The sequence below is a fragment of the Lissotriton helveticus genome, chromosome 4_1 (assembly GCF_964261635.1).
Source record: "Lissotriton helveticus chromosome 4_1, aLisHel1.1, whole genome shotgun sequence".
NCBI classification, from domain to species: Eukaryota; Metazoa; Chordata; class Amphibia; order Caudata; family Salamandridae; genus Lissotriton; species Lissotriton helveticus.
In genome coordinates this window covers 645156935-645178858 of record NC_136063.1, presented here as the reverse complement: position 1 = coordinate 645178858, position 21924 = coordinate 645156935, and positions in this window count along the sequence as shown.

Genomic DNA, 21924 nt, shown 5'->3' with positions numbered 1-21924 from the left:
CCATCAAATTGGGGGACGAAGAAGATGACGAGATACTCCAACGAAATAATCACTCTGTCTTAGGGTTGGAGGAAAGCATAATAAATTCAAGCTCACATTTGCCGTTCTGGGAATCCAGTTTGGCCCCACAAAGAATAGAAAACCATCTTGCAGTAATCAATGAGGCCTTGATATCAATGGGAAACGCTGCACTATTGCATGCGGACAAATTAGATATTCAAATCAACATTTTGCAGTCCGTAGCAAGCTCAATCTCCGGAGTGGATTAAAAACTGGAACATTTAAACTCCTTAATACGCAGAGCGCAGGCGGACACAGAGGTAACGATGAAACCTTTAGATTGCGGGTGTTCCCCGATACTGCAATCTTTGGAAAAACTCCCAGAAATAATGAATACTTTAGTCATGGATCTCAAGTATGAGGTAAATAGAAGGAAAAGCAACACGTTACGCTTCTCCCCCCAAAAAACACTGCAGAGAACAAGCGTAAAGACCCCACACAAGGGGACAAATATCACGTCTCCAACCTTAAGGTTAGTTGGAGACTCAACAAACAAACTGATAACAACTAATTCATAGTTTACTTTGTATTCAAACCAATGCTCAAAGGTCACTCAGAACAGCCTAGAGTGACCCGAAGAAACTGCCAGTAACAGCACCAACGAAACAAAATGCCCATCGAGTGCCAACCTTCTGATCCCAAATCCAAATTTATACGCATCTTCACAGCCTCATTTAACAATTAATAATAATAGTTCCGGCAAACTGGATGATTTAAATCCATCTCCCTCAGTGCGGCAATCCTTATCAAGGAAAATAAAGAAAAAACTGAAAAAGTTAAATAAAATAAAAAAAGACAAAAGCTTTGCAAAAGGGAAAATTGAGCACTGGTTTGCACCAGCGAACAAGGACAACAAAGTTACGAGCAGTGAGGACCAGCAGGGTCGGGGCTCAACCCGTATAGATCAAAAGAGAGAAATACAAAAACAAGCACATGAAATAACAACCATGGCATTGGCTCCCAAGAGCCTACCATGCGCTCCAAGTGAAAACTTGCCTAAAGCTTCATCTGAAAGATCTCCCATGCTACGCGGCATCTCGAAGCATGAACAGGGCATACAGGTCAACGATCTCGAGAACGAAAACAGGGAAAAAATTGACACGATAGAAAAATATGCCCATAAGGGCCAACAATCGGAACTCACATCTAACGCTCAAAGGGAACAAATTGCCACTCAAGCCAGCAACAATGACGGCCGACTTAAGGGGGACCAAACCATCATCACCAGGTTTGACCCGAACACTTACACTACAAAAACATTCAGGATCGATGAAGGACGGGTCCCAGGGGATAACCTCACCCGGAACTTAAATGAGCCCCTTGTTACCCCCATGGCGCCTTCTGCCCCACTTAATCCCGCTCAGTCGCTGGACCCTGAGCTCGAAAATCCAAAAGTATTCCTATATCCAGAATACATCTCGCAAGGAAGCTGGGACATCCTCAATAGAGGGAACCTCCTGAAACTCTGCAAAAACATTCCTGGCCTGGAGAACATAAAAACAACAGATATAGAGAAGGTGGCCTTTTTTCATCCAGGGCCCAGGGAACAAAACAAAACGACTGAGATAACCTTTACCAATTCCAACATGGCAAAGGCTCTGAGGGGATACAAAATACAACTGGATAATTGGGGAATAAAACTACACCCCCATTACCAAGGAAATACCCGAAAATGTTGAAAGATATAAAAAGCTAACAGGGCAACGAAGATCTGAAGGGTAGGAAAAATATGTATACCACTAATTCAATGCCCCTGCCATTGGATCTATCCAACATGGATCATTAGGAGGCACACAGGCAACACAGCTGAGCAGCAACTCAATCCAAATTTCTAAATAAACTGAAGGAGGCAATCGATCCTGCTCCATAACGGGTCAGGGCCGCAAAGATTGGTCTCGGCTGGCTCAGGCTTTAAATCCCACTCCCTAATATCAACAGTGCCAATTCGTCAAATAATCCGCTGCTAACAACAAATAATATCTTGGGCAATAGCAAGGGCAAAGAGCCTGTTTCATGCATCATTAGCACCAATCACGAGTTGGGCAACCACTTACCCCAAGCAATTCCCAACATTGGCCGTGTTCCCCATATTAATCCCACGAATAATCCAGTTATCAACATAGTGTCTTGGAATGTCGCAGGAATACATAAAGCCTTGCAAAGCCCTAGCGCAGTAGCACTTATGGTAGGAGCGGACATAATTTGTGTACAGGAAACATGGGCCACTTCCTTCACACCATTATGGAATTATGCGGAATATTTTACACCTGCAAAAAAGGTTAACATCTTTGGGAGACCGTCGGGCGGCATCTCAACTTATATTAAGCACGCATTAAAAGTAAAATTTGCAATAATACAGAACACTTCAGGCATGCTTCTAGCTGGAATTTTGAAAGTCCTTATAACGATTAAGGGCCCGACTTCAATTCTCATCATCAACATCTATTATAATCGTTATGGGTCGAACTCAAAAGACAAACTGATCGACTTATTAAAAGAGATCAAAGCACTACTGGTACGATATGCAGGTATGGACTCAATTATATTGGGCGACTTCAATTTGCACGATATAGGGCACTTAACTGATGAAAGCCACCACAATTCGAACACTAAAAGATTCAATGCCCTAATGCGAGCCTACAAATTAGCAACAACACATTATATTTCCATAAAATACAGCCCAACAGTATTGATACCTCCTACCTTTTAATAACCAGACAACAGTAGACTACATTGTACTAAGTGAACGCCTACAAAACCACATGTTAAGTTACAGCGTTCAACCTCGGTTTGATAGCGACCATGCCGCTTTCATATTAGAACTGTCCTTGAGTGCGAAATCAAGACATACCCATCATCACATTGGAACCACAAATGGAGATGAACAACATAGACTCCTCAAAAGAATCAAATGGGGACTGCTCCCGACCCACAAGTTTGCTGTATGGTAATGGAAAGGTTGGCAGATCGACCGTAACGATCATGGAAGAATTGGGAAATGGGGCGTTCTTGCATATGATTTGGCCTACCAACTTCGTGGGAATAATAATCAAAGACTTTATGACAACTCCAAATCCAAACTGGGATTCCAGCCAGCAATAAAAAAATCTTCAAAAGTTCTTAATTCCAAACGCAGATACTATCGGGCAATCAGATCGATAACCGCAAAAAATGAGTTAAAGGAGGTGACCAAGGCCCACGCAAAGGTTGTTTGGCAGGTGAAACATGAAGCAACCGAGCAAAAAGGGCTGAAAATCTTTGCACTGCTTGCCCCTAGTAAGACCCAAGAATTTTGGCAATATATAAACAAACTCAGCCACGGGCCATGCAATAGAGAGAATCCACGTGATGCAAGAACCTGGGTAGCCCACGTAAAAACTCTCTATACTAATGACTTAGAGCAAAACCCAAACATAAGATCATCTCCCGACAAACATCTAATTGACGAACCAACCGAATCAACGGCCTTCCTTGTGAACATCACACCTGCTGAAAGAAAACTTGCAAGAGCAATCTTGAAACAAATACGCCCCAACGGGGCACCGGGAATGAACGGCTAACCAGGCTCTCTCTTCAGAGAGGATATCGACTTTTGGACCGAGAACCTGGGTCAGCTCTATGCGGAGTGCAGACTCCTTATGGATGTCCCAGACTCCTGGAGGGGATCCCTGTTACACCCTATCTACAAAAAAGGAGCAAACACAGATCCTAAGAACTATCGTATGATTGCCTTATTGGATGTGGAGGGCAAGGCATATGCGAGTTCTCTCCTCATGGAATTAGCACATTGGGTCACCAAGGAGAACTTGCTTCCCTTTTACCAAACAGTGTTCCGTCCGGGAGGCTCAACCATAGACAACATCATAGCGCTTTTGTACATTATACAACAAACAATGGTTCAGGGCGCCCAGCCTCTTTTTGCCTGCTTCATCGATTATGCAGCTGCATTTGATGGCATTGACCGGAACATCCTATGGAGAAAATTGGCGGGTTGGAACATCTGCCCGAAACTTTTACAAGCCATCAGATCACTGTACACTCAGATGTGGGTAAGAGTCAAACTTTCATATGATTCAGCCACGGAAAAAATCGGCACAGACCATGGCTTAAAGCAGGGCTGCGTCCTTGCCCCGCTTCTTTTCAACCTATACACAGCTGACTTGGGCAAGGCAATGCAGGGAGCTAACCTGGCGAGGCCTAGGATCGAGCGAATCAGACTCCAATTGATCCAGTACGCAGATGACCTAGTCCTTTTGGACCACACTAAAGTTGGTCTTCAGAAAGGTTTAACAGCATTAGCAGATTACAACGCCAAAAAGAAATTGGTTGCAAACCCAGCAAAATCTAAAATACTGATTTTTGGCCGCTACCCAAAAAAGAAGGTAATAAAATGGAGACTGGGACCACTTACGTTATCTAGCACACAAGCATATAACTACCTTGGAGTATGGCTCAGGGAAACTGGTCGGCCACAGGTCCATCGAACCATCGAAAATCTAAAATACTGATTTTTGTCCGCTACCCAAAAAAGAAGGTAATAAAATGGAGACTGGGACCACTTACGTTATCTAGCACAGAAGCATATAACTACCTTGGAGTATGGCTCAGGGAAACTGGTCGGCCACAGGTCCATCGAACCAAGCTCCTGCAGAAAGCCAACATGGTAACTTATGTCATCTGCAAACTTAACGCCACCTTGGAAAGCCCAACCACTATGGCCATCCAACTGGTTCTGAAAGCAAAACTATTACCCTCCCTCAATTACGCCATGCAGGCATTCCCTGGCAAATTGGGACAAGATCTCGAAAAGATCAACTGCGCAGCTTATAAAAAGCTATTTTGTCTTCCATCATGCACAAGGAACACTTTAATCCGCTTAGAATTCAATCTCAGCCGGCAATCCTTGGAAGAACTGGCAAGCATGGCAAAATATTATTATTTAACGACTACAGCACCGGAGAACTCAGTGAAGCAAGTAATAAACAAAATATTTACAAAGTCAGGTAACCCATGGTCAGCCAGCCTAACCCTAGCCAAAGAGCACATGAATTTAGCAATAGAAAACTGGGACCCTAACATAATAAAATATACAACCATCAAATCAGTTACGAAAAAGCAAGTAAGAATTTGCTCACGAAAACTGGACATTGAAGCATTGACGGTCAGAGGCTTCCCTGAGTCTCAAAGCTCTCCTCACATTTTAAATGGCCACAAACCACATCTTGTACAGTCGTTGGGTAGGCAAGCCCTACAAAGGATTCTGGCTGCATGACTGCATGTGCTCCCCTTAAAACAGCTGTATCCCTCTGTCAAAGTTGGCCCAGCGATCACGGAATGTCGCCTCTGTCATTACAAGCGTGAAACTCTATCTCACATTCTATTATGCTGTCCTGCCATGTTGTCAGTCCGTAGAATCCATCTAAGGCCCATTCTTCTTCAACTAGGTGTACGGACGGTAAAAGAGGCAGTTTTCCAATTATACTTGTTGGACACGGTGAAGCACATGGTGGCCAACTTTGCCAAATTCATTTACTATGCGCGAACAGCATTAATGGATAAGACAACCATGGTATGAAGTGACTTTTCATCTGGGGGAAGCTTTCATGTAGTATATGCTTCCAAAATATACATTATTTTACTAAATTTTAACACATCCTTTTATAATGATTGCTTTTATTTATACTAATTGTTATCTTTTGTATTGATTTATATTAATCATTCAAATAAAGTATTATGCACTATGCACTATGCGTCTAGAATCCTAAAGCCAGGTAGGTGGCTATTCCTGCCTCCTTCCCATTGTCCAGGGTCTGCAGTCAATACTGAGTCGGAATAGAAATGCAATAGATTCTTCATTCAGGGTTTTGTCGTGTTTACTTTAAACTGCCCAGTGCACATTTTTTATATGTATATTTTTTTCTGCTGGTGACCATGGTTCTGAAATACTTTCAGTGCTTGTACCAAATAAACGTAATCTTAGTGAGTCACTGTTATTGAATATGCATGTTTTAACCGAAACCATTTCTAAACTTTAAATGACCACTTTTCATGAAGAGTCCTTAAATGTTTCAGATGGCCCTGGCCTTTATGACCCATGCGAGGAAGAGGCTACTGATGCAATTGGTCATCTGGACTTACAAGAAAGAGTGGGCATTACCCAGAGTGCCCAGGTAATTATTTCTGCAAACATTGTTAGATTCGCTCATGCTAGTCATTTATTCGGCCGCGCTCATCGTTTGGCTCCTGTTTCAGTTGTTACCTTGTACATTTCCTGTTGCCCATCGATAAAAGCAGGCCAATAGCACATCTGATTTAAAAATCTAACCCGATATTTGATTACGTTACTTTGTGGGTGCCTCAACCAAATGGCCTTTTAGTCTCTCGTTCAGGCCAGTGGAAGAAAAAAATCCATGGGTCTGCAACACCCAAACCGGATAGCAGCCTTCATCGTTGTCACACAGGGTTTGTGTGTCTGCTGCTTCTCCGGCCTTGGTAGTGAACTGAAACTATTTCATTTTGTAAGCGTAAATGCCTAGCTATTCTGTACAACCGCTGTACTGTTTCTGATATGCTACCTTTGGTGCGGACTAAACTTGTGTTTTACTTAATTTTTACCTTCCGTTCCGAGCTGTCATGTCACCTTCCGTCCATGCAACCTTCCGTTCCGTTATTGAGGATTAGCATATTAGTAAAGCTTCTATTCCGTTTGTAATAATATTAAGGATTAGCATATTAGTAAAGACAATCAATAGTGAATTGTCTTCCATCCATGCCACCTTCTGTTCGGAGCTGTCATGTGCGCAGTTATAGCATGTGTTGTAAAGCCATGCGATCATTTTTACAACGTGAGCATGTGTTGTAATTGTATGCGACAGAAAGGACTCTGCAATGTAAAAGTTGCGTTGCGATGGCACCTCGTCGAATTGCCACCGTTGTAATGGGTGTTTCCCCTTGAAAAATCTGGAGCAATGCAACCCACAGCAAATTGCTGCATTGCATTACTATGCCCTGGGAAGACATTTCAGGAGCGTTGCATGGGTTTTGCCATGCAACGCCCATGATTTTCGATGCATCCCCATCACTGGTAGACCCGGGAATGCTCCAAAAACATAGGCTTTATCAGGCGAGGCCTAACAAGGAGAAATATCTTTATTTCTCTTGTTGCTTCCCCTTTTTATATGTGCTTCATTCTGCAGCACACTTAGAAAGAGGAATATGCCTCTCAGGATTGTTTTTGTGCAGGAAGGTGCCCATTCCTGCACAAAAACAATTCTGCATGCAACGCAGGCACCCTTGCACTAAGGTGCCTGCTTTGGCCCTGGGCTTTCTATTGTGCATCAGTGTAGGGAAAAGACAGGAGTGTTGCGTATTGTAATAAATATGGTGCATTTCTGCCCTTTCACTGTAATGCAGCACAGCAAGATGGCTTGATGCTCTGTGTTGCGCAACATTTTTTCCCCCTCGCCCTATTATGATTTGGGTGGTGGGACCACCACATACCGCTGCAGCCACCAGGGAACCACTGTTCCCTGGTGGTGTTGCGGCAGTTTAGGGCATCAATATACTTGGCGGTACAGCCCTGGGCCCACCAAGCATATTAGGAGTTTCCTCTCTGCCAGGGTTTCATGGCGGTTCCTCCTCCTCCCCTGTGCCTCTGCGCAATTGCTGTGCCCATTTTTAGAGCCACTACCATGGAAACACAAATTAAAAAATACCAGACAGGAGGAAACTCCTAATCTGGCAAGCGGCCTCACTACAGGTTTTGCGGTGCGGCACGGGGCAGACCGGGCGCCGCACCGCCAAACTCGTAATCGGGCCCTTAGGCATCAACTATTTTATATAGTTCCTAGCTCAGGTCTGTTATTTTATTTTTTATTTTGCACTGTATTGCATCTTTGCAAGTAACTTTTTCAAGTTAATTCCACATTTAACCAGTTATCCCATTGAGTGCACTGCTTTTTTTATTTAAAGAATATGCCAGTCAGTTGGTAGATCGGAAACTATTAATGCTGTTATATCATCAGATCTCTGTTTTGGCTATATCCTCTATTCTTTCCAAGCGCAATTGTAATTTAATAGTTCCCAAGCTGTTTTTACCCCTTCCATGTTACCCCAATATGATCCTTTTCAGCTGGTGCAACCGAACCATTTCACCTCCATGATTAATCTCAGTCCATCAATTGTAATTAACTTAATGTATTGTGGACTGTGATCTCTGTGTACTCTGGGAATTATCACGAAAGCTTCAATCCTTGCAAACATTTGCAAACATACTAAGGTGTAATAAGGCACTGACTTTCAGTCTTTTCAATCAAGTGTGTATCTGTCCGGGTTATCTCTTTTGAATTGGCCAATAAGAGCTCGGATGCCCATCCCAAGCAACATGTTTGTCAAAGTGTCCCCTGTGTTTATCTTTCCTTTGTGAGAATGAGGGACATTTTAATCTGGTATCATTCAACGTACATTTTAATTTTGAAACAAATTACCATTGTTGCTATCCAGTTTGAGGTTCAAACTGAAGTCCCCTGATGGAAGGATAAAATATTGTGCAAATGCAGAGTTTTTGATGGATTATTACCACTAACCCTCAAAGGATGTATACTCTTGCTAGTTATCAGCATCACTCTTGCAGTTGTGACAAGCTTTTTTATGAGGATTTTGATGTCTGAATTGCTCATTTGATGAAAACAAAAACTGCTATTCCTTCTGCTGCTTTCCCTTGTTGGACGATTTCATAGCAGAGATCTTCATAAACCATGAGTTGGTTGTATGTCTAGACTCCAGGTCACCTAGAATGCACAGCATTTCATATGTAGTAACACAATAAAGGACTTATTTCTTCAATAGTTCAATAATACTGATTATCAAGCAAGGCTTTGGCATTAAACCTTTAGCTTAGACATGACTGCTAGGGAGTCGTTATCAAGTCATCCCCTCTGGTTGGTGATTGACATGAATCTAAAGTTCTTGCCAGGCAGACACAGGCGATGTTACGCACGACTTTGGAATTTGCACTAATTTATATTTTCTGCCCCTGTGGTAACTCATTTTCTCTTTTGGGCTTTGAATCCCACTGAGCCCTATGCCAGCCATAACTCTGAAAATAGGGGTATGATGGTCCTGATCATATATACTACAGCTGAGTATCTAACTGTTTTTTAACATTGAAATGCCCCTTTCTACAAAACCTCCATAAATGTCAGCTTCTACATTTCTTGTGACTGAACGATAATTACAAAAGTTGGCTTGGGTCTGTCTCCTATTGGGGAACCCAACATGCTTAAATGCTGGATGCACATATCCTTAAAGCAAATTCTTTCTAATTAAGACAATGACATTCCCCTTTGAGTCATACCTCGAGCATAATATTAATTTTCTTCATATTTCAGGTCTGCTTGTAGGTCGTCGGAGAGGCCTTTTAAACTGTTATCGTACAACTCTTTATAAAATATTGTAGTCCTCTTATCAAAGTTTAGAGCAACCTCTTCCTGGTTCTTTGGAGTAATCACAATGACTAATTCCCCCTTTAACAGTTCTTTTGAAGATGCATTCAATTTAATTACAAAAACGTTATTCTGGCATCATTTCGCCCATAAAAGGAATAAAAACATTAATAAAAACGTTGTTGAAAACAGTTAAAAAGTTCATACAGAGCTAGCAGCATAAGTTAAAACAAAATAGTACCATATGCACTTACAGCATGTCTCAGAAAAAAATCTACATGTAAACTAACTTCATTGTCATTCAATTTCAGGATGAATGTAAAAGCAGTTCCAGACTGCCTGATGTTTTTGCACTTCTTTTTAAATAATAGGATTAAAAACAACCTAGTATACATTTCATAAAATTTACAAAAAAACATAAAGTGCGTCATTGTTTGTCTATTTCTTCCATCACATGGACATGGATTAATAATCAGGTTTGTCTGATAACCAAGAGGAAAACACTGCAAATATTTAGCTGTATCAGCTCTAAAATGAAATAACAAAGAGCGTTCCCAGCACCCCCATGGTTTTCAAAGGTAAGTAGGTGGGCCATTAAGAGCGCTCATATATAGATAAAACATAACTTTGCTTTCATTTTATACAAATTATGTTCTCTTTCAGAGTCATAAAAAGCGGAGGATAATACTTTCCTATTGAGGCCAAGACATGAGTCTGGCTCAGCAAAAGTCTTCTGCATATCAGTAACACTCAATTCTGAAGGCCATTATCACAAGAGAGGCAGTCATGTATAATGTTTCAGATAGACAACCCAAATATTAACAATCTTGCTCTAATATAAGAATGAGAGAGAGAAACTGGAATTGCTATGAGCCATCTTCAAAACCTATTCACTTCAAGTTGTAGGCCTCACAATTTGGGATCCCCCGTGATTCGGCTCCGTATGTTGCAATGGGAACACATTGGGATTTATATATCTGTAGCAGTGGAATCAGTTGAACCCCAACCCGAGGTTGGAGAAAGCTAAAAAGAGAATCAATTGCCTTAGACAAAAGTTGTTTATCGCTGTGCAATTCCAGCAGACCATGCACCAGAAGCAGCAAAAGTAACCCCCAATCATGGAAAGCTGTTAACGCTGGTCAGACAGTTTTTGGCCAATTGACATGGTAGAAAGCTGTAAACATCATGGGCCACAAGCCATTATATGTGATTTAGAAACATTGGCACGCAAGTCATGGGTGGCCATAAACTCAACAAAAGTAAATATTAAGGACAGCAGTGCTTTTGGTGTGCGGGCCATAAACATAGCGTCATCCGCATTTAAAAGTGTGGGTAAGAGTTCACCCTTAATTTTCAGGAAGTCACTGGGGATACCTGTTAAAAACATATAGAGGTCATTGATGTATAAAATAAATAATAGAAGGGCCAACACACAACCTTGTCTAACACCTCTACAAATCTCTATATTGTTGGTCACTTCTCGGTTATCATTAACTCTAACCCTTTCTTCACACTTTACTCAGGGACCTAAACTCTGCTCATATATCTGACATTCCCCTCTCAAACCACGCTGATTTAGAAGTAACCTTGCACTGTTAGGGGGCTTCCTCACAATCCCATTCATGCTGGTGCCTCCCCCACTTGCTTAGAGACCCTGTTGATGAAGTCGAACTCGGGCAGGAGATATCGGCCTATTTTGAGTTTAAAAAGCTTTATTGAAGTAAATATGCAATGTAAACAGTAGTACAAAAGATATCATTAGCGAGAGTAATATAAGAGTAATGAAATATAGTAATAAGGAGAATCACCCCAAAGGGGGCATATGAGCATTACTAAGGGAAAAAGCTTTTAAAGAAGATTTTTGTGTTAAAGGAGAAAAGGAAAGAAAAGAGGGGGGAAAGAAGAGAAGAAAGAAGAAAGAGAAGAAAGAGGAAGAAGAAAGAAAAAAGAGAAGAAGGGAATAGCCTAAGAAAACAGCTCATATATTGGATAAAAGTACAATAAAGAGAATGTTATCTGACTGAAACAAAAGAATAAGGTGCATCATAAGGTAGTAGGACTACAAACAGTTCTAGAAAGGAAATCGGTTAACGGCAGCCACAATAGGTCCCTTTTGATTAGCAAAGCGGTGGAGGTGGCATAGGCACGATCAAGTCTATGATGATGGCATAGCAAGTTCCACCAGGCATTGTAAGATAGTTTAGAAGTGTCTTTCCAGTTGGTGGTGATGATCTGGAGGGAAATTGCTATAACAAGGTCTATAAATTTACTAAAATTACGATGAACATCCCAAATAGGGGAGGAACCACCTAAGAAATCTGTACAATTTCAAAATGGAAAGTAGTATTCAAAATATTGTTCAATTGTGACCAAATCTGCAACCAAAGGGATTTAACAAGGGGACAATAAAAAAACATGTGCATGAGATCAGCATTATCATGAGAACAAGACCAACATTTTTGTGACTCAAGTAGTTTAAATTTGCATAAATCATAAGGTGTAAAAAAAAGTCTGTTATAAATAAAATAACAGGTCTGTGTAGTACTAGCTGAACGGGAAACTGTATGGATTTTAGACCAAATAGTATCCCATGTCTGAAAGGAAAATTCCTGAGCTAAGTCCCGTTCCCAGAGTAATTCATGTTTAGTTTTAGTTCTAGTAGCATTGGAGAGAAAAAGTGTTTTATAGATAACGGCTGCTTTGAGGGGGAGGTTGGGGGTGAGATGGGTAACAGAGCTTGTTGGGAAAAAAAGTCAGTTAAAAGATGCTTGAAAGTGTGATATTGAGGGGAATGTGTATTGCAAATATGGAAAGAGTCACAAATCTGAGAAAAAGTGAGAAGTGCGTTATCTTTGAATATTTGAGTGTAAGTCATAATACCTGTGTCAATCCATTCCTTCCAAAAAAGCGCTTTGTTGGTGAGTTTAAGGGATTTGTTATACCAAATAGGAGTAAGGGAATGTAATTGAGCTTGCGAGAGAAAAGAACGAAAAAGAGATAAAGAGATTGTCTTAGAGTGTTTGAGAGTGGGGGCAAGAAAACGTGTTGGCGGGTGAGTGAGACGAGTAGCATTAAGGTAAGAAAAAGGGACAATTTGCTCAAGTTCCAAAGAACTCCATGCAGTTGTGGGGGGAGATACAGAATTGTCCAGAAACGACCATATTTGTTTAAGAGTAAAAGCGGAATGGAAACGAGAAATATTGGGAAAGTTTACTCCACCCAAGTGTTTGGGTTGTTGAAGGCGAGAAAGAGATAAACGAGCTTTACGATTATTCCATAGGAATTTGGTTAGCAAACTTTTTATGGATTTAAAAAAATAAAGTGGGAGTGAAATAGGAAGCATAGAAAGGTAAAAATTAACAATAGGAAGTAACATCATTTTAACCGTTGCAAGTCTACCCCACCAGGACAAGAAGAGGGGAGACCAACCAGTTATAAGAGAAGTAAGCTTTTTAAGAACATCTTTATGATTAATTTTAATAGTTTCTCTGATGGTGTTGGCATAGAGAATACCAAGACATTTGATATGGTCAGGGTTCCATTCAAAACCAGAACCATGAAAGAGATGAGAGAGACAAAATGTATTAAGAGGTAAAACCTCGGACTTGTCTATATTCAATTTATACCCTGAAACTAAAGAGTAGGCCTGTAACAAGGAGAAAAGAGCAGGTAAAGAAGTGGACGGTTTGGAGACATAGAGCATGATGTCATCTGCGTAGGCTGTATATTTGTTCTCTACATTTTTATAAAGAAAGCCGGTATAAGAGGAGGAGCGATGAATTGTTTCTAAAAACGGTTCTAAAGCAAGCACAAACAAAAGGGGTGAGAGGGGGCAACATTGCCTAGTGCCTCTGCGAAGAGAGAAGTAATTAGATTGAGCGCCATTGACCCAAATAGAGGTAGAGGGGGAAGAATAAAGTAAATGAATATAACGAATGACAGGAGGACTGAAACCATGCCATCTTAAAGCACCAAACATAAAGTCCCAATTAACACGATCAAAGGCCTTCTTGGCATCTAATGTAATAGCCGCAATAGGGAATTTCATCTTAGAGGCAAGGTTAATAATATTAAGAAGAGTTCTTTAATTATATGTGATGGAGCGTCCTTTGACAAAGCCAGACTGATATATATTAGTGAGATCAGGGATAATTTGGTTGATTGGCAAAGCTAAAACCTTTGCATAAATTCTGCAGTCAGTATTTATAAGGGAGATAGGCCAATAATTTTTGCATAAGGTGGGGTCTTTATCTTTTTTGGGAAGGAGACAAAGCATGGCCTGAGTAAGTGAACCTTGTGATTCACCCTTAGCAAGAAAAGAATTAATTAAGGAGAGTAAATGTGGTATTAAAATGGATTTAAAATGCAAATAGAAACGTACTGTAAAACCGTCTGGGCCGGGCGTTTTACCCTTGGGTAAAAGAGTGATGGCATTAAGTATTTCAGTGTCAGAAATAGGAGCATCTAGAGAGGAGAGATCGACAGCATCTGTAGAGGATTTGGTGATACATTGGAAGAAAGAGTCAATCTGTGCAGAAGAAGGACTGGATTCTGGAGTGTACAGATTAGAGTAATATTCGACAAAACAATCAAGAATTTTGGCATCAGAAGAATGAGAGGTACCATGAGAATCTGTAATAGAAATTATGTTGGTCTTTTGCTTTTTAATTTCAAGATAATTTGCAAGCGCTTTCCCTGCCTTATTCCGGCCACTATACATTTTTGCATTAAATTTAAGAAGATTGTTGGAAGCAGAGTCCCATGAATGTTTATTAAACTGCATTTTGGCTTGAATAAGAGAGGACAGCGTATCAGGAGAATTAGTAGTGAAAAATATGTGCTCCAAATGTTTAATTTGTTTAAGAATGTGGGCGGATTGGGCAATGGCTTTCTTCTTTTTACGAGACACAAAGTCAATAATACATCCTCTAGCAGCGGCCTTAAAGGCGTCCCAAATAAAGTGAAATTCAGAGGTGGAGTGAAGATTAGTGTGAAAGAATTCCGTCATGAAGGAAGAAAAATGCTCTACAAATAAAGGGTCTGAAAGGAGGGAATTATTGAAGCGCCAGCGTTTGGAAGAGGGGGTAGGAGAGGGGTAGTCCATATCCAGGATAATAGGGGCATGATCGGAGATAAGGAAAGAACCTATTTCTGAATTAGTCATGAACTGGAAAGCATGTTGGGTGAGAAAAATGTAGTCAATACGTGAATGTGAGGCATGAACCGGAGAAAAAAAAGAGAACTCGAGAGAGTCAGGGTGGGATATTCTCCAGGAGTCAATGAGGCCTCTGGAGGAAATTGCCTTATCAAAAGACTTTTGCATTTTAGTGGGGATGTACTTAGTTTTCGATTTTCTGTCTAAAAAAGGGTCCATTAGCTGATTACAGTCACCCCCCAAAATGAGGTCCTCAGAGGCATGTGAAGAAAGGAGGGAGGAAAAAGAATTCCAAAAAGTATTGTCGACACCAGTCGGACCATAAACATTGCAAAATGAAAGCTTAACATTGTTAACAATACATTCCAAAAACAGCCATCTACCATCCGTATCCCGTGATTCATGCAACACTTGAACAGTTAACGATTTGTGAAACAAGATAATGACACCGTTTTTGTGATGAACAGCTGGGGAGCAGAAAGCTGTTCCAACGCATTGTTTGCGCAATGAGGACAAATCCTGTAAAGTTAAATGTGTTTCTTGCAACAGAGCAATCTGGCATTTCAGTCTCGCTAAATGAGAGAGGACACGTTGTTTTTTGATAGGATTTCAAAGTCCTTTAACATTCCAGGAGATTATTCGAAGACCTTTCATTCAAAACGAGGTGGAAAAAGTAAAGAGAAGTGTGAAAGAAAAATGGTGGAAAGTAGAGAAGAAAGGGAAAAGGAGCTGGAAAAAATGAGTGAAAAGCCAAAGTGTGCAACAGAGAAAAAGATGGAAAAAGAACACTCCATCTGTAAACGCACCAGAAGAATCAAAAAGGAAGTGAGCAGTAAAAGGGTTCCAGAGAGAATAGAGAAGGAGATAATGGAAAGAGCATGTGAAAGAAGCAAGAATGTAGAGAAAAAGCAAGAGAGGGAGGAAGAGAAGAGTAAGAGAGGAGGATAGAGAAGGAGGAGAAAAAGAAAGAGAGGGAAAATAACCCTAAAAAAAGGAGAGCAAAAAAAGGATGACGAAAAGCCTCATGGCTCCAGTCACGATAAACATGAAGAAAAAAGAAGGCAATAAATTGAGAGGTGGGAGGCGAAAAACAGACTACCGCACGAGCAGGAGACTAAAGTAAGAGAAAGAAGAAGTCATAATAGTCATAAGGAGAGGAAAGAGAAAAAAATAAGTAAAAACAGAGAAAAGCAAAGACTAATTGCAACTAAGAATAACATACGAAGGCGACTTACCATTGAAAGGGAAGGAAAGGCAGCGGAGCTGGGTTGAACAATACAGACATCAGGGTAGCACGAAGAAGGGAGTGACGCAGTGGAAATTCAGAGGGGGAACCTATGACATGAGGGAACAATAAAGAATATTAACGCAGGATGAAAAGTAAGGAAAACCAACACAGCAACAGAAGAGACAATAAGTAAACTGCACAAGAACTAGGGTTTGCTAAGTTCCATGTGATCTTCTTTGTGGGTATGGATGAATTTGCGAAGATCAGCCGGATCATCAAAGCTGAAAGAGCATTCCTTGTAGGTTACTTTGAAGAAGCATGGGTGTATAAGGCCATATCTAGCATTCATTGAGCGAAGCGTGGGTCTCAAGTCCAGGAATTCTTTCCGTCGAGCAGCAGTTGCTTTGGAAACATCCTGAGTGAAAAATACCTTATGGCCTGACCAGAGTGATTGTTTATGTTGCTTGGCGTTGTGAAGGATCGTCATGAGATCTGAATACAATAGAAAATACGCAATGATCCCGCTGGGTTTTGAAGAAGAGGAGGAGTTCTTCGGCCCCAGACGGTGAGCCCTTTGGATGTTTACATCTAAGTGCTTAGGAATGCCAGTAATAGGAAGGACTTGAGATTTCAAAAATTGGATGATGTCTGTCCCTTCAGAATTTTCCGGAATTCCATAAATTCTGAGATTATTACGCCGATTGCGATTTTCCAAATCTTCCGAAGTTTTCTTAATTTGGTCGACTTCCTTAATCAGAGTGGCAACCTTTGCAGAAACATCCTGGGCGTCACTGACTTTCTGTTCCACTTATCGTCCAGTCTTTGTAGAGTCGTGGCAGTGGCCATCTTGGATCGCCGATCGCGCGCCTCTCCATATCGGCCTATTTTGAATCTTACTGAAATCTCGGGATCAACATTTGGAATGCCTTTAAAGCAACAATATGGGGAGCCATGTCCTCCATAACTATTGCCCGTGGAAAACATCCATTACAATGCAGTCATTACACTGACTGTCCTTTACAACGCAACTGTTACAACGCGACTGCCTTTACATCGCATGCCATTGCAATGCATGCCATTACAACACGTCACTACAAGGCATGCCATTACAACGCATTTTATTACAAGGCATGCCATTTCAACGCATTATAAGGTAAGTAATGGAGATTTCTTCAATATTAGGGTGGGTATGGGTTTTGGGGTACATGGGGATAGTAATTTTTACCCCTACACTATCCAACACTTTCCCTACTGTTGCACTCACTGGGGTGGGAATAGTAATTTTGACCCCTGCACTATCCAACACTTAGTAATTTTTACCCCTACACTATCCAACACTTACCCTACTGTTGCACTTACTTGAGTCGGAATAGTAATTTTTACCCCTACACTATCCAACACTTACCCTACTCTTGCCCTAGAAGTATTATGCATTGTAATGGTATGCGTTGTAATGGTATGTGCTGTATTGGAATGCATTGTAATGGAAGTTTTTCAAAAATGCTTTGTAACGGCATGCGTTGTAAAATCATGCAATGTAATGGTAGTTGCGATGTCATAAATTCATTGCCCGCAGACAGGAGGCGAGATTGGTTGAGTCGGGCCTGACTAGCTGCATCAAGACCTTCGAACGCCTTGACAGTTCAAACCCAACTAGATGCAACAAAATACAATTTGATCTACTGAGACGACAGCTAGAGCACTTTGAACAAATAAGGCTGAGCGGTCTTTGCTGTCTGTGAAACAGAGGTATTATGAGGGAGGACAAGGTTGACTCTATTCTTTCACACAAACTCCACCAACAAACTGCAGGTACTCCCATATCTTAAATTAAACTTTGGGACGACACCTGAGCATCCACTAAGCAGGCAAAGAAACTTCAAAAAATCCCTTTATGAAGGGGATAACATCCCCAGTGAAATATAGGCTCCTATCTTGGAGATTGCCCATGGGAACCCATTGACTCCCAGCACTCACAACTCCTGGAGGCCCCTATCACCCTGGCTGAACTACATCATGCTCTTAAGGAGCTACCAGTGGGTAAAACTCCAGGACCAGATGTTCTCCCAGCAAATTCAAATCCATATGTTGAAACTCTATAACTCATTCGCAGTGGACACAGGCCTCAACCCCACCATGTTTGCTGCGGAAATAGTACTCACCCCCGAACCTTGTAAAGAGCCCTCTCAATATGCCTCATCGTGCTATTGCTCTCTTAAACACAGATTCCAAAATATACACCAAAATCCTGGCTAATCACCAGGATCAATACCTTCCTAGCCTAACTGACACAAATCAGGTCAGCTTCATTCGCCACTGACAGGAAGCAGACAACATCCCCCGCATTGCACATTGTTGGACTTGGCCCTCTTGGCAGGGTCATCCCTGAACTTTTTGCCTTCCTCCAATATTCTCTCTGACCTGTTTTTGTTGGTTTAATGACTCTGGGCACTTTACCACTGCTGACCAGTGCTAAAGTGCATACGCTCTCCCACTGTAAAGTGTACCTGTGATTGATGTCCATGATTGGTTCATTGGATTTACTGTTAATCCCCAGTAAAGTGCACCAGGAGTGCCAGGGCTTGTAAATACCAATGCTGCTAGTGGGCCTGCAGCGCTGGTTGCGCCACCCACAGAAGCAGCCTTTAAAATGTGTCTTGGGTCTGCCATTGCAGAACCTGCGTGCAGTCTGGTACTGCCATGCTGGCTGGGCAAGTGCATACACTTGCCAGCCCCTAAACCTTCCCTTAACTTCATATTAGTCACCCCTATGGTAGGCCTAAGGTCAGGGTGCATTGTAAGTGTAAGGTAGGACATGCTCTGATGTGTGTGGCATGTCCTAATAGTGAATTACTGCCAAATTCGTTTTTTACTATTGTAAGGCTACCTGTTCCCTTTAGGCCAGATGGGCTGCTGGAATTATTACACTCTATAATCCCAGCAGGCTCAGGGAACATGGTAGAAAATCATGTTTAGTATGCCTGAACTCAGAATAATAAAATACTTCTTTTAGTAAAGTTTATTTTAATATCCTGTGTTTGCAAATGCTACTTTTAGAAAGTTAGCCTTTGCTTGCCTAAACCATTTCAGCCCGCCTCTGCTTGGATGTGTATCTGACTGTCTGGGTTGTGTGAGTGACAGGGCTGGGGGATGACAGCTGGTGAATGGGAGGATTACACCTTAGTGGGAGGTGGGAGTTTCCCTAGACTATGCCTCAGGCTGCGCTCTGCCACCACAATGCTGGCTCCGCCCCCCTGGGGAGCGACTGATGACTCAGCCTGCACCTGGCCCAGGAAGGGCGAAGCTTGTCAACAAAGTACTCCTGGCTGCCCCTCTCCACGCAATGCTGGCTCCGCCCCCCTGGGGAGCGGCTGATGTGCCTGCCCTCACACTGAATGCAGAAGCCAGAAGTACCCCCAACAAGTGCTCAGAGGCTGAGAGCATTTATGCAAAGGCCCCCCTGGCCTGTAAGAACAAAAGAAACTCGGTATAAAAGTAGGAGCCCTGCTCCTTGTAAATTAGAATCCTGTTTTACCACAAAGGACCTCTACCCGACTAGAAGGAGAAGAGACGCTGGAAGGACTGGCCTGCTGCTTGCCTTGCTGAGAAAGGAGAGGAGAAGACTTACTGAAGAAAGACTTTGCTGCTTTGTGCTCTAAACATTCTCCAAGGGCTTGATTGAGCTTGCCCCCTGACCTGGACCCCAGGACTAGTGGGTCCTTGGTGCTTTTGCTCGTCCTGATATTCGAGCCGTGTGTACATCCCGCTGGAGCCAGACTGCGCCCCTCTTCGCCCCCTCCTAGGGCTGTGGCACTCGGGAGCTTGCCTGCCTTTGTCCTGTGAGAGCCTCGCTCCGATCGGAGTCGCTCTCTGGCCCCAGGCTTGGCTTCCTGCTCCTCTGCCCCTTTCCTGCTACTGGAGCGCGCTGAGACGCTCTCCCCCCTCCCGCCGGAATTCCCTCTGTGGATCGTGATCCACGCTGGGTCAACAGCTGCACAGGCCGTGCCCTGTGACCCCGCTTCGCTATTCCAGAGACTCGTCAGGCCGCGCCGCCCCCGCTGAGGAGACCCCCGCACCGTCGTGCCAAGGGTCGTGGGCCGCGCCTGCCTGACTGTACACGCCCGCTGGCGTCAAGATCCAAAAGTGCCCCCAAATCGCCAGAGTCGCACAAGCCTGTGCTGACCCTCGCCGAAGTGAGAGAAGAAGTGCTTCACCCCATCGTCACCGGGCTCGGGGCCCGCAACTTGTGTTTTCCCCGTCATCGCTCCTTGCCTTGGAGCCGAGCCGAGAAGTCTCTGTGTGCCCGGAGCCCCCACGGGTGAGTGAGAGCTGTGTGCTCCGTCTGCACTCCCCGTCAGGGACTCCGAGCTTCCCCCTGCCATCCGCGCTGCTCCCAGAGCCCTCCCGCACCGCTGGGCCGACCCGCAATTGACTCTGTCCTCGAGCCGAGAGGAAGAGCCGGGGCCGACACAGGCGTGCTCACGCCCGATGCGTAAGCCGCGGTAGGGGCGGGATCAGTTTCACCGGAGAAAGAAGGAGAGGCGCTGCAAGGCACGCCGAAGGCTCGGGGTGGGTCCCAAAGCCCCAGAACAGAGAGAGAGACTATCTTTTTGAAAGGGGATAACGCGCAGAAGAACTATTTACTGAAGTAGAGTAAACAAACTATTTTTGAACTGCAACTAAGAAGAAAAGTGCCTATTTACAATCTGTGGTGCTACAAAAACGTTATTTGGTCTTGTGATAAGTCTGCTGAGATACATATATATATTTTTACATAAAGAAGCGTATTTTTTATATATTCACAGCCTGGTGTCCATTTGTGGGGGGATTGGTACATTTTACTGTGTGTGTGGGTACAAATGCTTAACTAATAATGCCTGAAGAATAGCCTTGGCTGCTCACGCCACGCACCTAGAGGGTGAGCAAGGGTAATTCTAAGGGGTCATCCTTCGCCCTGACTTAGAGGAGAGGGTCCTTGCTTGTCACAAGTGCATACTTGCGTCAACCAGAGACCCCCAATTCTAACACACATCTAGTCGAGAAAGCCCACTGCCGTAACAGTCCCCCTTGCGTCCTTTATTTGGATGCAGAAAAAGGCTTTCAACAGAGTCAGTTGGCCCTTTTTGAGAGCTGTCCATCGGAAGATAGGTCTTGGACTAGACATGATCTCCCAGATAGTGGCATCCTATGCCTCCCCACAGCACAGATCTGTGTTAAAAGACACAAAAGACAATCTTCCCACTCAATTCACCTGGCAAGAGGCAATAAACGGGGCTGCCCGCTCTCGCCTCTGCTTTTTGCCCAATCGGTGGAACTGCTGGCAATAGCTATTTGCCGGGCGGAAGCCATTGTGGGCAACCCCTTTGGTGGCTGCAACCATAAGATTGTTCTTTTTGCAGACAACCTCCTTGTTGTATATGTATTTGGTTAGGTTCAGGGCTCTTTAAATATATTGTATTCTGTTGTATTGTATGTGGAGCCTGGCATAGAATACTCCTTGTGTTCTATACGAGTTCTAATCCAGGACATTAGTTACCACTGATGTCCTGGAGAAGAAGTTGTATGCCTGGCGCTCACCTGTTTCTCTATCTTCAATAAATCTCTTGAATATTTACCACGCCTCTTCCATCATTACACTCCTGCTCACCCTTACCCAACCCGAATCATCCCTTCCAGCCCTAGTGGATATTTTAACAATCTTCAATAGAGTCTCTGGCTTCATAATTAACATGGCCAAGTCTCAGGCACTGAATTTGACAATACTTCAACGGGACCTAGCCACTTTGCAGTCCCTCATTTCCTTTCACTGGGCCACATGCTCATTCTTCTACATGGGGTTAACGTAACTCCCTCTTCAGCATCTTGGACCCACGCTAATTGGTTGGACTATCGGGGATCAGCCCTAGAGGATTTACGCAGATTGAAGCCGCTCCATGTGTCCTGGTTGGGCCGTCTCAACCCCGTTGAAATGCTCATCCTCTGAAAATCATTTACAGATTTCAGATACTGCCCACCCCTATGCCCCGAGAAACTATTCC